At 45.9% G+C, this 14,869-nt stretch overlaps 1 long non-coding RNA gene across 3 annotated transcripts in view; it reads right to left on the reverse strand.

Annotated features, from left to right (window-relative positions):
- Positions 1–8,326: 8,326 nt before the first annotated feature.
- Positions 8,327–14,869, reverse strand: part of LOC147102802 (uncharacterized) — a 119,351-nt gene continuing 112,808 nt past the window's right edge. For all 3 annotated transcript variants that reach the window (XR_015073116.1, XR_015073115.1, XR_015073117.1), the window contains one exon: positions 8,327–8,698. This is a non-coding gene — a long non-coding RNA (uncharacterized LOC147102802). The remainder of the gene's footprint in view (positions 8,699–14,869) is intronic.

A 14,869-nucleotide genomic window follows, 5' to 3' on the forward strand; every position in this document is an offset into this window, starting at 1 on the left:
CTGACATGGGTCCAGACTGAAAAAGCATGCTGGTGGGGGGAACAAGTGGAAGGAGACAGTTCAAAAAGGTGATGACCTTACCATCGCTGTGCACAATGGGGTCGGCAGCTCCAGTGGTGACAGGACCACTCATCCGGCCTCCAACAATCTGGTGGACTCTTTCCTCCAGGTCCGTGAGTTCCTGCAGCTGAGGAGGGCCCCCTCCAGTACGAATCTGTTCCCTTCGGTTCCTGGCCAGCTTGGCCTGCAGGAGAAAGGACGGGAAGTTATGAAACATGCTGCCCTGAGTTGTCATCTCATGCCCCCCCATGGTGGATCAGCCCTTATATTATGCCCTGAGTTGTCATCTCATGCCCCCCATGGTGGATCAGCCCTTACATTATGCCCTGAGTTGAATGTGTGTGTGCGTTCCCAGAAAGGGCCATGGGTGCTGGCTGACAGATGGCCGTTGGAGCATCGCGCACCCTCTGGCCATAAAGTCAGGTGCAGATGGAGGGATGAAGAAGATTGCCAATAAGCCACTCACCCTAACGACCCGAGTGAGATCGTTGAACTTCTTCCTGCATTGCACAGGAGTCCTGGACGCCACGCTGCTGGAGTTGACTCTTTGACAAACTTCCCTCCAAGCTCTGCGGTACTCGTTCTGATGAGGCCTCCTGCCATTGTCAGGGTACAGCACTGCTCGCCGGCGCTCCACTGCGCCAACCAAAGCATCCAATGCCCTTTCGGAAAAGCGCTCCGCTCTCTGCCTCACCCTCTCCATCTGGTCAAAGTTTGTAACGCCTCAGAATGCACAGCGCTGATTTTGAGGCCTACAGGGCGATGAGTGTGGCTGCTGAACCTAAATGACCCGCCCCTTTAAGAGCTGGCCGGCGCCAGCATGTCTCGTGGTCATCGATTATTGACAGCACCTGCGCTGCGCCCGTCCGCCCAGATATTGAGTAGCGCTGCCAGGTTAGCGCCTTAGGAGTCCTGTGCAGCGCCTGATTTTACGCCGCAATCTCCTTCAGGGGTGATGCAACCCAATATCGCTGGAGGTGGCGATAAGTTGCGCATGGCGATAAAATTTGCGCACCGCCAATTCTAGCGCCCCAAGCGGGGCTATACCCAATTTCTCCCCCTCTGTGTCTACTCTATCAAAACCTTTCATGATTTTAAAGACCTCTATTAGGTCACCCTTTGGCCTTCTCTTTTCTAGAGAAAAGAGACCCAGCCTATTCATCCTTTCCTAATAGGTATAACCTTGCATTTCTGGTATCATCCTTGCAAATAATTTTTGCACCCTTTTGAGTGCTTCTATATCCTTTTTATAATATGGTGACCAGAACTGTACACAGCATTCCAAGTGTGGTCTAACCAAGGTTCGATACAAGTTTAGCATAACTTCTCTACTTTTCAATTCTATCCCTCTAGAAATAAACCCGTGCTTAGTTTGCTATTTTTATGGCCTTGTTAACCTACTTTTAGTGTTTTGTGTATTTGTATTCTCAGATCCCTTTGCTCCTCTACCCCATTTAGATTCTTATTTTGCAACTAATATGTGACCTCCTTATTCTTCTTACCAAAATATAATACCTCACACTTATCTGTGTTGAAATTCATTTGCCAATTATATGCCCATTCTGCAGGTTTATTAATGTATTTTTGTAATTTGTTGCAGTCCTCTTCAGTGTTGACTATCCCTCCCAAATTGGTGTCATCTGCAAGTTTACAAATTGTGTTTTTGATTCCTAAGTCTAAATCATTAATATAAATGGTGAACAATAGTGGTCCAGCACTGATCCTTGTGGGACCCCACTTTCCACCTTCTGCCACTCTGAATAGTTACCCTTTACGACTATTTTCTGCTTTCTGTCTTGCAGCCAACTAGCTATCCATTCTGCTACTTGTCCCCTGACTCTGCATGCTCTGACTTTATTCATTAGTCTATTATGTGGCACCTTATTGAAGGCCTTTTTGGAAATCTAGATAAATTACATCTACTACATTACCCTTGTCTACTTTCTCTGTTACCTCTTCAAAGAATTTAATGAGGTTGGTCAAGCAAGACTTTCCCTTATATTTTTGGTTTCTAGATGTTTTTCTATTTTCTCCTTTAGTAGGGATTCCATTATTTTTCCTATCACCAACAAGTTAAGCTGAATGGTCTGTAGTTCCCTTATCATGTTCTGTCAACCTTCTTAAATATAGGTATAACGTTAGCTATCCACCAGTCCTCTGGCACTACACCTTTATCTACTGAATTATTAAATGCATGTAATAGTGCCTCTGCTATCTCGTCACTAGATTCTTTTAAAATATATGGATACTATCTGTTTGAACCAGGGGGTTTATCCACTTTGAGTTTGATTAGTTTATTTAATATTTCTTTTTTTTTTAATTTGATTATATAATTTCTAATCTCATCTTCCAATGTCATGTCCACCTGATCTGTCTCCCTGGTAAATACTGAAGCAAAATAATTATTTATTATTTCTGCCATTTCGCTATCGCTGCCTGCGATTTTATCCTATCCATCTCTTAGTGGCCCTATTTCCATCCCAACTTTCCTTTTTTTATTTATGTGCCACTTTCCTATTTTTTATTTATGTTGTTAATAATTTCTGTGCTTCAATTTGAAATCTGATATTTACGCAGAATTATTTTATCATGTATACCCTTAACTTGAAAACTTGAAAATAAATACTTTTCTTGTGTCATGAAAGATATTCATAACACATAGATCATTTCTTTCAAACTAGGTTTGTCCTAGTCCTGGCATTTAATAGTACTACTCTAGCATACAAAACCAAAATAATATATAAAAGGAACAAATTATAAGTGATAAAACATTTTTCATATTGAATATGCTCCATTTACTGAACTGATAAATGTAAGAGGTTTGTGAGTAGAATCCCAGATGAAAATGAAAAGACGTGAGGAAGCAGGAAGGGATGATCAATTACATATATTTTTAGAAAGGTTCCAGGAAACTGCAGTAAAGCTCTACAAGATCTCAGTTGAGTTGGGCAGGGAAGCAGGTTCAGTTGGGTTCTCATATCAGTGACCACTGCACCAATTGTGTATGATCGGAACAGCAAACTATATAACTGGTGCTAACAGTGTTGGAGAGTCAGTTCCAGAACAGAGTGTATGTTAGATTTGTTCCCTGATGAAGCTGTGTAGCCTTCTATATCTCAAGCTGCACTGTCAGAGGTGCCGTCTTTCGGATGAGACGTTAAACCGAGGCCCTGTCTGCTCTCACAGGTGGACGTAAAAGATCCCATGGCACTATTTCGAAGAGCAGGGGAGTTATCCCCGGTGTCCTGGCCAATATTTATCCCTCAACCAACATAACAAAAACAGATTATCTGGTCGTTATCACATTGCTGTTTGTGGGACCTTGCTGTGCTCAAATTGGCTGCCACGTTTCCTACATTACAACAGTGACTCCACTTCAAAAGTACTTCATTGGCTGTAAAGCACTTTGAGATGTCCGGTAGTCGTGAAAGGCGCTATGTAAATGCAAGTCTTTCTTTCTTTCAAGCTGAAGCCACTCCTGGAACACCTCATAGGAGCACTAGAGGAGATAGATGAGCAGTTAAGACAGACACTATGGGATTGCATCAGGGTGAACAGTAGTTAATGGTGGTGTAAAGATCACTGTAAATTGCATTCCTTTTGAAATTCTTGATGTGCAGTTTGGTGGGTACTTGACCACACAATGGGGGTAATTTTGGCTTTGCACGATAGTGCAGCACGGGTGATAGTGAATCGGCAGCTTATTTTACATCTCTCCTGATTTTTATTTCAATTGAAGACGATGGAAATAAAATTCGGGAGAGATGTGAAATGGGCTGCCGATTCGCTAGCACCCATTTTGCACTATCGCACAAAGTCAAAATGACCCCCAAATTGTTTTGTTTGAAAGCCCCATGCTTGCGTTTGGTTTGAGTGCAGTTCTAAGGCTGGCGGAAGGACAGGGAAGGATGTTCGGAGGCACTGTTGGGCGCAAGTGAATTACAAGTTTTCAGCCAAAGTGCTCCGATAGGAACTGCTGTTGCAGAGCCCTTGCAGCTGACAGGATAGAGCCTTGCTCTTCCTCATCATCCTTTGTGTCTTCCTGACATGCATGTTCCTCCGTCTCTGCCTCATTCTCTGCAGCTGGCTCGATGGGTTGGCCCTTCTGAATAGTAAAGCTGAGCTGCATGCAGCAGACAGGCTGTCGCTGGAGCCTCTCTGGGGACTATACTGCAGCACACCTCCAGACCTTTATCAACAGCAGATGGTCTGCTCTATCAGGGCTCAAGTGGAGGCTTGACACTGATTGTACCTCGCCTCTGTATCTGTGCTCGATTCCTTTGTCCCCAAGCAGCCAGGCTGTGACCTGATGTTCAGGGTGAAAGAGAGGGAGTGAGGAATGCCACAGGATGAAAGCATCGTGGCAGCCACTAGGAAACCTGGCACAGACCTACATGAAGCGCTGAATGTTGTTGCACACCAGCTAAATGTTCAGTGAGTGAAATCCTTTCCTATTCAGTTACACTCCAGGTTCTTCACCTTTAGCACACAATGTTATTGGCTGAATTTTCACACCCAAAAATGGGTAGGTTGGTTCCAACCCCAACTCGCCTTCAACCCACCCATTTCTGGGTTTAGCGGAGGTGGGGCAAGGGATGGACTGCCAATCCGCTCCTAGGAGGCAGGTTGGCAATTTGAATATTTTAATGAGGCTGGCGGCCTCTGAGTTAACCTGCTTTGCAGGTTTTAGAGTGGGCGGCCGGGTGTCCCAGGCCTCGGGAAACCCGGCAGCTGAAGGATGACGAGGACAGCTTCGGGGACAAGGTAAGTGGCTTTACAGCACTGATTGTGGGCCAGAAGGAGCAGGAGCGCTTCCCCCCGGCCCCCCAAGCTCCCCCCCCCCTACAAAGACACCGGGGCCAGGGATCGGACCGCCCCGGGATCAGACCGCCCCCCCTGCCCGGTGTCAGGGATCAGACCCCACCCTGCCCGGTGTCAGGGATCAGAGCTCCCCCTGCCCGGTGTCAGCGATCAGAGCTCCCCCTCTCGGGTTGTGGGTCAGATCTATCTGGTCCTGCGGCCTGATCTGGAGTCCTCCCCACCCAACTGGAAGCCAAGCATGTCAATCAGGCTGACGCCCGGGTGGGGAGCCTGTCAAGGACAAAAGACACACGATGTGGAGTTAAAATTCTGCCGCATGCAGGGAAACCTGACTTTCCCATCCGAAACTCCATCCCCCGCCTACGTAACCCGCCCCTATTAATATCCAGGCCTCTGTGTGTGCAGTCGATGAGGCTCAGCATCGAGGGGAAGCCTGCAATCCTGGCTAAGCCCAGAGCCCTGTCTTCCTGCTTCACGGCATCTATAGAGAAGGATATAATGTCATTAGCTTTGGCAAAGAGTGCAGCCGTCACTGACTGAATGCAGACCTGAACAGCTGATGTTGCAGATGTCACCTGCTGCAGACTGGAATGACCCCGAGGCATAAAATTTCAGGGCCACCGTGTCTTTGACAGACACAGGCAAGCATATACGTGAGCTTGTGCTGGGCTGCTGTTGGTGCTACAGCAGGTGACAGGGCTCTGTGACAGGCTCTCGAGTAAAGCAGAGCCTCCTCACACACTGCTCCCTAGTGAACTGCAGGTAAGGAGTTCTGGGCCTGTATATTCCTGTGGGGTCCTGCTAGCTACGCTCCTTCTGCCTCTTCTCTCTGCAGCTGCATGGACTCTAGCCTGCTCCTCCTCCTCCTCCTCTTCCAATCACAATGGCGCCAAGCTCATTGAAACCAGTCAGAAGTTTGACAGAAGCCCCTGGTCAAAAACCCTCTGCTGGCTCACCAAATAAGAAGAACATAAGAATTAGGAGCAGGAATAGGCTATACGGCCCCGTGAGCCATTCAATCAGATCATGGCTGATCTTTGACCTCATCTCCACTTTCCCGCCTGATCTCCATAACCCTCGGTTCCCCATGAGTCCAAAAATCTATCGATCTCAGCCTTGAAAATACTCAACGACGGAGCATCCACAGCTCTCTGGGTTAGAGAATTCCAAAGACTCACAACCCAGAAGCGATTACCGTCAGTTCCAGCAGGCAAAATTCCCAAAAATCTCAAAAGCAGCACACTGGCAGTCCAAATAAACTAGCCAGTAATTTACCTGAGAGCGATGATCCCTTTAAATATTGCTAGGAATGGCACCCTCCAGGCTGTTCACGCCCATGGTTTCTATGACTGATGTAGAATTGCCAAATAGGACAGCAGCGCTGTTGAAGGAAGCATTTAGATCCGTCAATAAGTGCAGGACCCTAATTAGCATTCTTGAATAGGCACCTGCTGATTTCAGGAGGGCATGCTAGATGCCTAAAAGAAGCGCTGATTCAAAGTGGCGATGCGCAAATTCTGTGTGTGAAATGGGCATGAGAAATCGCGATGGGCATTCCCAAATTGAAAGTCCCCCTCATTGCCTTCCTAGAATGTCAAATCATAGCCATTACCACAATGGTAAGATGCAAACATTCATAAATATTTTCTTTTTGAAATTTGATATTTCACTAATCTGGTCACAGATAGCGTGCACCAGTAAACACAGCTGTGAACACTGACATTTGCAAAACTGCAATAGAAAAAACAAAGTGATGGGTTTTGCAAGCAAATTGTGTAATATCAATTTCATTCATAGGCCTAAACCAATATTTATGTTTGAACTTCCTGAACATTAACCAAGATGTCAGTTTGCATTGCTGTCAACCTGTATAACCCACAATAGCTCGCATTTGTGTAAAGTATCATGTGTCTTATGTGTAACAGATGTGATGCAGCATGAGCTGAACCGCAATTCTCAGGAATATATAGGACAGAAGATGTAAAGGCAACTGGATAACTAGCAGAGCACTAATGTTGTTAAAGCTTCTGTAAAATGACACCCTCCTGGCTAAATGGTAAACCACTGGGATGAAGTTTGTCAGAAACTGCTGATTTATTTACATTGGAAAAAGATTTAAAATATAGACATTTCTGGAAAAATAAAGTCATCACAAAGATAAGTGGCTCCTGGTCCCCCAGTGCCTCACATTTAAAGTTCTCAACCTTGTGCTTAAATCCTTCCTTCCCCTCACTGCTTCCCATCTCTGTAACCTCCTCCAACATCAACAACAACTTGCATTTATATAGCGCCTCTACAATCCCCTCAGAACTCTGCGTTCCACCGACTCTGGTGTCCTGTGGATCCCTCTGTCCCTTCGTCCCACCATTGGTTGTCGTGTCTTCAGTCACCTAGACCCCATGCTCTGGAATTCTCTCCCTAAACCTCTTTGCCTCTCCATCCCCCTCTCCTTCTTTAAGACCCTCCTTAAAACTTACCTCTTTGTCATGGATGTTGTTCTACATTAAAAACATTATATAAATGCAAGTTGTCGTTGATTGACTTCTATGGTTCATTTTTTGGGTAAAACAAATAAATGGCAAAATCCTCCATTCAGTATATTTAATAGTTAATTTTTATTTGGAAAATCTACTTTAATCACAGTGGTGGTGCACTGTCCTGGACTTCAGTATGCTGTATCCTGGAAACATTGTGGATATACCATTACCACAAGGACTGCAGGGGTTCAAGAAGACAGCTCATCATCACCTTCTCAGGGCAACTTGGAATGGGCAGTAAATGTGTAAATGGGCAGTTAGTGTTGCCCATAGCCCGAGAACAAGTGAAAAATCAGAATGGTGGGATGTGGGTTCATTGATGTGATTCTCTGCACACTAAGATCTCAGCCATATTGACTGGTAGGCACTGGGCACAGGCCAGAGTGAGGTGAAGGCCCCCCACCAACCTAGAATATCATGAGCATGTAGCCCTTAAAGGGCATCAGCTCTAAATTAAAGGAACTTAAAGGTAAATGGCTGCATATGGGGATAAAAAAATGCTTTTACAGGCTGAATAATCATTTTGAAAAGTTGTTGGTCCTTGCAAAGGCTGAGCAGGGGGTTGAAATTAAAGGACATGGTGTATGTGAGTAAGTCACAAAACAATGCTGCCTTGAATCCCTATTTGATGGACCTATTTCTGCATTAGCTGGACTAAGGAGGGTTGTCCTGATTGAAACTTCAGGGTACCCTCCCCAGAGCATGGTAGTACACCATACCTGGCAGGAGATGGTGGCCAGGTTGAAATCTGTCCGAGGTATCTGCAGGACATGGAAACAGTTGTGGAAAAACACAGCACACCCTTGAAGGAATCTGGCAAGGTAAGTGATGTAAGCCCCCAAAGTGTGGACTGAGTGATATACAAAGTCGACAACACTGGCTTGTTGTAAGAAAGACAGACCCAATAATTGAAGTAAAAACGGTTTATTCAGGCCTGGGGAGCTATGGCTCTTGCGTCCCAACACAAGGCTCCAACTCCACCGAATCTCTTGAGGTTTACACAGTTATACACATATTCCGAGACCTCCTACTCCAGAGGTCCAATCGATTTAAAAGTCTATACATTAATCACTAATTAGGTGTGCCTAACTTCTACAAGGTAACCAATAACATAAGTTTCACTTTTCACTGTATGGGCCTGTGGCCCCTCTGATTTCTTGGAAATGAGTCATCAGGTCATGTGATCTCTCTTGACCACTACTAAGTTTCGTTTTTCCAGGAAAGGGTTATGTCATTGTCTCTTTTTGTAAGTTCATCTCTCTAAACTGGCATGGTCATTTCTGCAATTAAACATACGAGTAATTAGTACATTTCATCTTTAAACATTTTGCTGCGCAATTGCGTTCTACTAAACGTGCCCTGTTACGCTCATTTTTAAATCTTACTTCAGTAAGACTGTCCATTACTATCAGGTGGACAGCCCAGGATTCCATGCTACAAAAATGATGCCCAGTAATTTGTTCCACATTTACTACTCACCCATGCCAAGCATTCCCACAACCTTACAGCTCTGTCATTGAATTTTGTGCATACCCATATCTCAATATGACACACAGTCAAGTGCTTTTGCTAGGCAGAGAAAATATCTCATCTTAGAGCCAGCAAAGCAACAACATGTGACTTTGCTTTCCTTAAGCCAATCAATCCAATTAATCACTGATTCTCTGCTTCGGGTCTCACAGTAACTGTCAGACTACTAGGCATGATACTGGGTACAAACCAACTACGGGTTGAACTGAAGAACAAAAAGGGGGCAATCACACTGCTGGGAGTGTACTATAGGCCCCCAAATAGTCAGAGGAAGATAGAAGAGCAAATATGTAGGCAAATATCTGAGAAGTGCAAAAACAATAGGGCAGTAATAGTAGGGGATTTCAACTACCCTAATGTTAACTGGGATATGTTGTGTCGGTACCTTTCTACCTAGACACAATTTAGGACTCAGAACTCAGAGATTCAAACATGAAGTGCTTTATTGGAAGGAAAGGAAGTTCCGGAAAGTTCCGAACAAAGCGAGCTAAACTTAACAGAGAACACCCAACTATTTATCTCCTGTGACAGCGCCACCACAGGTGGGAGGAGAACACACAATAGAACACACAATACATAACATTTCCTCCCCTCTTAAATGGAAGGTCCACATTATTCCTCAACAGGTAAGTTACTTTCAATGCACTCAACGAACCTAGGGTAGAGGTAGACTGCCTCAAACCCTGACTTTACCCTGGGGTTTATTCTGCCCCAGTCTTGTGGGTAAGTCACTAAGCCTACAGATCCAAGCGTCTTGGAGGCCGCCGCTCTCTGACAGAATACCGGCGGTCATCGCTGGCTTCCACAGCAGTAGGCATTGACACAGGCCTGGATGGAGAAGGTGCCTGTGTCAGTCGAAAGCCAGGAGTTTGCACAGGTGGAACAGTCTCTTTGACTTCCTGTGTTGGAGAAGAGCACTGTGGCAAAGGATGCTGGTTTGCGGTATCATCCGGAAACAGTTCAGGCCAACCAGCCATTGGAGCCTCTGTGGTTGTCTCTGCTCCTAGCAACAGTTGATCTGTGTGTCTTCTCCAGACGACGTCCTCAGCAGTCTCAACCGTGTAAGACACAGGGCCCGTCTGCGCGATCACCGTAGCAGGAACCCATTTCGGTCCAGTGTTGTAGTTTCGAGCGAGGATGTGCTCTCCCGGATGAAACCGTCTCTCCTTGGCTCTTTTCTCTCTCTTTTCAACTTGAGCTTGTTGTTGACAATGGACAACCTGTTCTGCCCTTGGAGGTTTGAGTAAGTCAAAACTTGTCCGCAACTGCCTCTTCATCATGAGTGAAGCGGGGGAAGTTTTGGTTGTGGCATGCGGCTCATTCCTGTAGGACAACAGGAAGCTGTTCAGACGTTGGTGGATTGAGCCCTGACCTTGCGATGCCTTCAAGGCGTGCTTCAAAGTTTGCACAAACCTTTCTGCCTGGCCGTTAGTAGAGGGATGATAGGGCGCAGACCTGATGTGTTGGACACCATTCACATGCAGGAAGGTTGCAAACTCCTGTGATACAAATTGTGGACCGTTGTCACTTACAAGTTGTTCCAGTGAGCCATAACGGCTGAACATCTCACCAAGTTTCTCAATTGTTTTCTCTGCCGTGGTAGACCTCATCACAGCGACCTCCGGCCACTTGCTACGAGCGTCCACAACCACCATAAACATCTTCTCTTCGAAAGGACCGGTGAAGTCCACATGTACTCGCTGCCACACTTCTGCAGGCCAATCCCAGGGGTGTAGGGTTGCCAGCTGTGGAACATTCTGGACCCTTTTACATGGGGAACATGTTTTGGCTTTCTCCTCGATATTCCCATCGAGACTTGGCCACCAGAAGTAGCTTCTTGCCATTTCCTTCATCCGAACCATTCCACTGTGGCCTGTATGAAGTTGTTGCCGTATAGGTTCCCTCAGAGGTGGCGGAATGATGACACGGCGTCCCCAAAGAAGACAACCTGCCTGGACGGAGAGCTCATTTCTTTTTGAAACGTAAGGTTTCAAACTAGGAGAATCTCCTATAGCTCTCCCTCGAATGACATCGTCCATTACCTCAGACAGGACTGGATCGTTGCGGGTGTACCTTCGCACCTGAACTGCAGTGACAGGTGCTCCCTCCACTTGTCTAAAGTAGAAGATGTCTATCTGATGAGGCTCTGGGGGAGAAACAGGCAAGGGTAGCCTCGAGAGACCGTCTGCGTTGCCGTGCAAGTCTGATTTGCGATATTTGATGTCGTATGTGTGTCCTGACAACAGTAAAGCCCACCTTTGCATCCTGCTTGCAGCGAGAGATGGAATTCCGGTGTGGGGCCCGAAGATTGAAGTCAATGGACGGTGGTCCGTCAGGAGTGTGAACCTTCTCCCAAACAGGTACTGATGAAATTTTCGAATTCCAAAAACGATTCCCAAGGCCTCGCGCTCGATCTGCGCATAGTTACTCTCGACCTTGTTCAAGGTGCGTGATGCGAAGGCGATAGGTTTCTCTTCACCCGAAGGCATGATGTGGGATATGACTGCTCCCACACCATATGGTGGTGCATCACATGCTAGCTGCACGGGTAGCTTTGGGTCGAAGTGTGTCAGGACCTCCGATTTCAGCAATGCTTTCTTTGCTTGGGCGAAAGCTTCGTTGCACAGTTCAGTCCATTTCCATGTTTTGCCTTGACATAGCAACTGATGTAACGGCTTCAGCAATGTTGCTAAGTCTGGAATAAACTTCCCATAGTAGTTAAGTAGCCCCAGAAATGAATGTAACTGGCTCACATTCTGGGGCGCTGGGGCCTCCACGATCGCCTTGACCTTTGATGGCGCCTTATGCAGGCCAGTAGCGTCAATCACATGCCCCACGTACTCAACTGAAGACTGAAAGAATTCACATTTGTCTTTACGAACTCTGAGTCTGTACTCTTTCAGTCGTTGTAGTGTCGCATCCAAGTTCAGAAGATGATCCTCCTCATTTGTCCCAGTGACAAGGATGTCGTCCAGGTAGCACTGGACTCCTGGCAGTCCACTCAAAATCTGATCCATTGCCCTTTGGAATAGAGCAGGGGCCGACGTAATTCCAAACGGAAGGCGGCAGTACCTGTATAGCCCCTTGTGTGTCACAATTGTCAGCAGCTCCTTTGATTTGTCATCGACATGCATTTGTTGATAAGCCTGGCATAAGTCTATTTTGCTGAACTTTTGCCCTCCGGCCAGGCCCGTAAAAAGATCATCAATGAGGGGAAGAGGGTACTGTTCCGCAGACAGCACCAGGTTAATAGTCACTTTAAAATCCCCGCAGATTCGAACAGATCCATCCTTTTTCAGGACAGGAACAATGGGTGTGGCCCATTTGCTCACGCTCACAGGCTCCAGGACTCCATTCTCGACTAAGGCCTCCAAGTTAGCCTCAACTTTTGGCCTAATTGCATAGGGTACAGGTCGGGCTTTGTGAAACTTCGGCTTGCTGTCAGGTTTAATGTCCAGTCTCACGCTGATCTTTTTCATGCTCCCAAGTTCCCCATTGAAGAGTTCTGCATGTTTGTTTAACACTGCAGTCAGACCTGACTCCCCTTTTGACATCATGCGGACTGCAGGCCAGTCCAGCGTGATTTTCTCTAGCCACGCACGTCCCAGTAGCGATGGGTAATTTCCCTTTACCACATATAGTGGCAGTTTTGCAGTCTGTCCATTCAATTTAACTGTCACCTCAATGATGCCTCTCATGGCCACAGGTTCACCGGTATACGTCTTTAGCACAATGTTTGTTGGCTGAAGGGTAAGATGCTTTAGCATTTTGTTGTAGACAGTGTCTGAAACAAGGGACACAGCCGCGCCTGTGTCCACCTCCATCCGCACTGATTGTCCCTCCACCAGTGGTGACACTCAGTAGCCATTTGAATCACCTGCAACCATCAGTATGTGCATCTCTTCCTCCTCAGAGGTGTCGCTCCCCTCTGTTTTGCTTGTTCCATCATACTGCACTGAATGAACACTCTTTTTCCTCTCTTGTCCAAATACAGACATTTTGCTTCCATGCTTCCCAGCTCTGTCTGTTCTTTTTTTACCTCTACAGGCACGTTCAATGTGACCCTTTTTGCCACAATTTCGGCATTCCAGCTCCGTACACCAGCAGTCATTAGCGTGATGGCCCGTTTTCCCACAATGGTAACATGTGCCGTTCCGCGCACCTTGTGAACTCTCCCTGTTGAACTCAACTGGTGAGCCTCCTTTTCCGCCATCTCCATGGAGACACTAACTTCAATGGCCTTTTCAAGAGTAAGGTTGTCCTCAGTAAGATGGCGCTTCTGTGTGGCTGCATTTTGCAGACCACACACAAGTCTGTCTCTAATGGTGTCATTCAGCACCTCCTTGAACTGGCAGTGTTCCGACAACCTTTTTAAAGCAGCAATAAACATCGTCACTGATTCCCCCTCCTCTTGATTCCATTTGTGAAATCTAAATCTCTCAGCAATAACCAGAGGTTTTGGTGAAAAATGTGCTCCAAGAATTTCCACTAGTTGCTTATATGTTTTAGTTCCTGGCTTCTCTGGCTGCACGAGGCTGCGAAGTAAATTGAAAGTCTTCGGCCCGATTACACTCAAAAAGGTAGGCACGACCTTTTCATTTGCCACCGCATTTGCCAATACAAAATAGTCAAAACGTTCCGTATATGCGCGCCATTGCTCCACATTTTCATCAAAATCACCGATGTTTCCTAATATAGTAGCCATCTCACATTTCAAATTAAAATTTCTGTTTACTCACTGCACCCGTAACGTACACAGATTCATCCGCTCCTCGTTGCCACTTGTTGTGTCGGTACCTTTCTACCTAGACACAATTTAGGACTCAGAACTCAGAGATTCAAATATGAAGTGCTTTATTGGAAGGAAAGGAAGTTCCGGAAAGTTCCGAACAAAGAGAGCTAAACTTAACAGAGAACACCCAACCATTCATCTCCTGTGACAGCGCCATCACAGGTGGGAGGAGAACACACAATAGAACACACAATACATAACAGGATAGAATCAGTGTAAAAGGTATAGAGGGTGCAGAATTCTTTAAATGCATTCAGGAGAACTTTTTTAGCCAGAATGTAGCAAGTCCAACAAGAGAGGGGGCGGCTCTGGAATTGGTTTTAGGGAATGAAGCTGGGCAGATGGAAAGGGTATCAGTGAGAGACCATTTTGGTGATAGTGATCGTAATTCAGTTAGATTTAACGTAGTTTTGGAAAACGATAAAGATAGACCAGGAGTAAAAGTTCTCAATTGGGGAAAGGCCAATTTTACTAAGCTGCGATGTGATTTAGCAAAAGTGGACTGGAAACAGCTACTTAACGGTAAATCAGTGTCCGAGCAGTGGGAGTCATTCAAGGAGGAGATAGTGAGGGTTCAGAGCAAATATGTTGCCACAAAGAAAAAGGGTGGGGCTCTCAAATCTAGAGCCCCCTCTCGGTATCTGACATAAGGCAAAAAATGGAAGCTTATGTCAGATACCGAGAGCTAAATACTGCAGAAAGCCTAGCGGAATCTGGAAAGCGCAGGGGTGAAATTAAAAAGGAAATTAGGGAAGCAAAGAGAGGGCATGAAAAACTATTGGCAAGTAACAGCAAGGAAAACCCAAAGATGTTTTACAAATACATAAAGAGCAAGAGGATAACTAAAGAAAGAGTAGGGACAATTAGAGACCAAAAAGGCAACCTGTGTGCACAGGCGGAAGACGTGGGTATGGTTCTTAATGAATACTTTGCGTCTGTCTTCACAAAAGAGAGGGACAATGCAGACATTGTAGTTATGGAGGAGGAGTGTGAAATATTAGATGAGATAAACATAGTGAGAGGAAGTATTAAAGGGTGTCGCATCTTTGAAAGTAGATAAATCGCCAGGCCTGGATAAAATGCTACCCAGGCTGTTAAGAGAAGCAAGGGAGGAAATAACAGCAGCTCT

This window comes from Somniosus microcephalus, chromosome 21 (assembly GCF_052327205.1).
Source record: "Somniosus microcephalus isolate GS21.2 chromosome 21, FLI_Smic_1.0, whole genome shotgun sequence".
Classification (NCBI taxonomy): domain Eukaryota; kingdom Metazoa; phylum Chordata; class Chondrichthyes; order Squaliformes; family Somniosidae; genus Somniosus; species Somniosus microcephalus.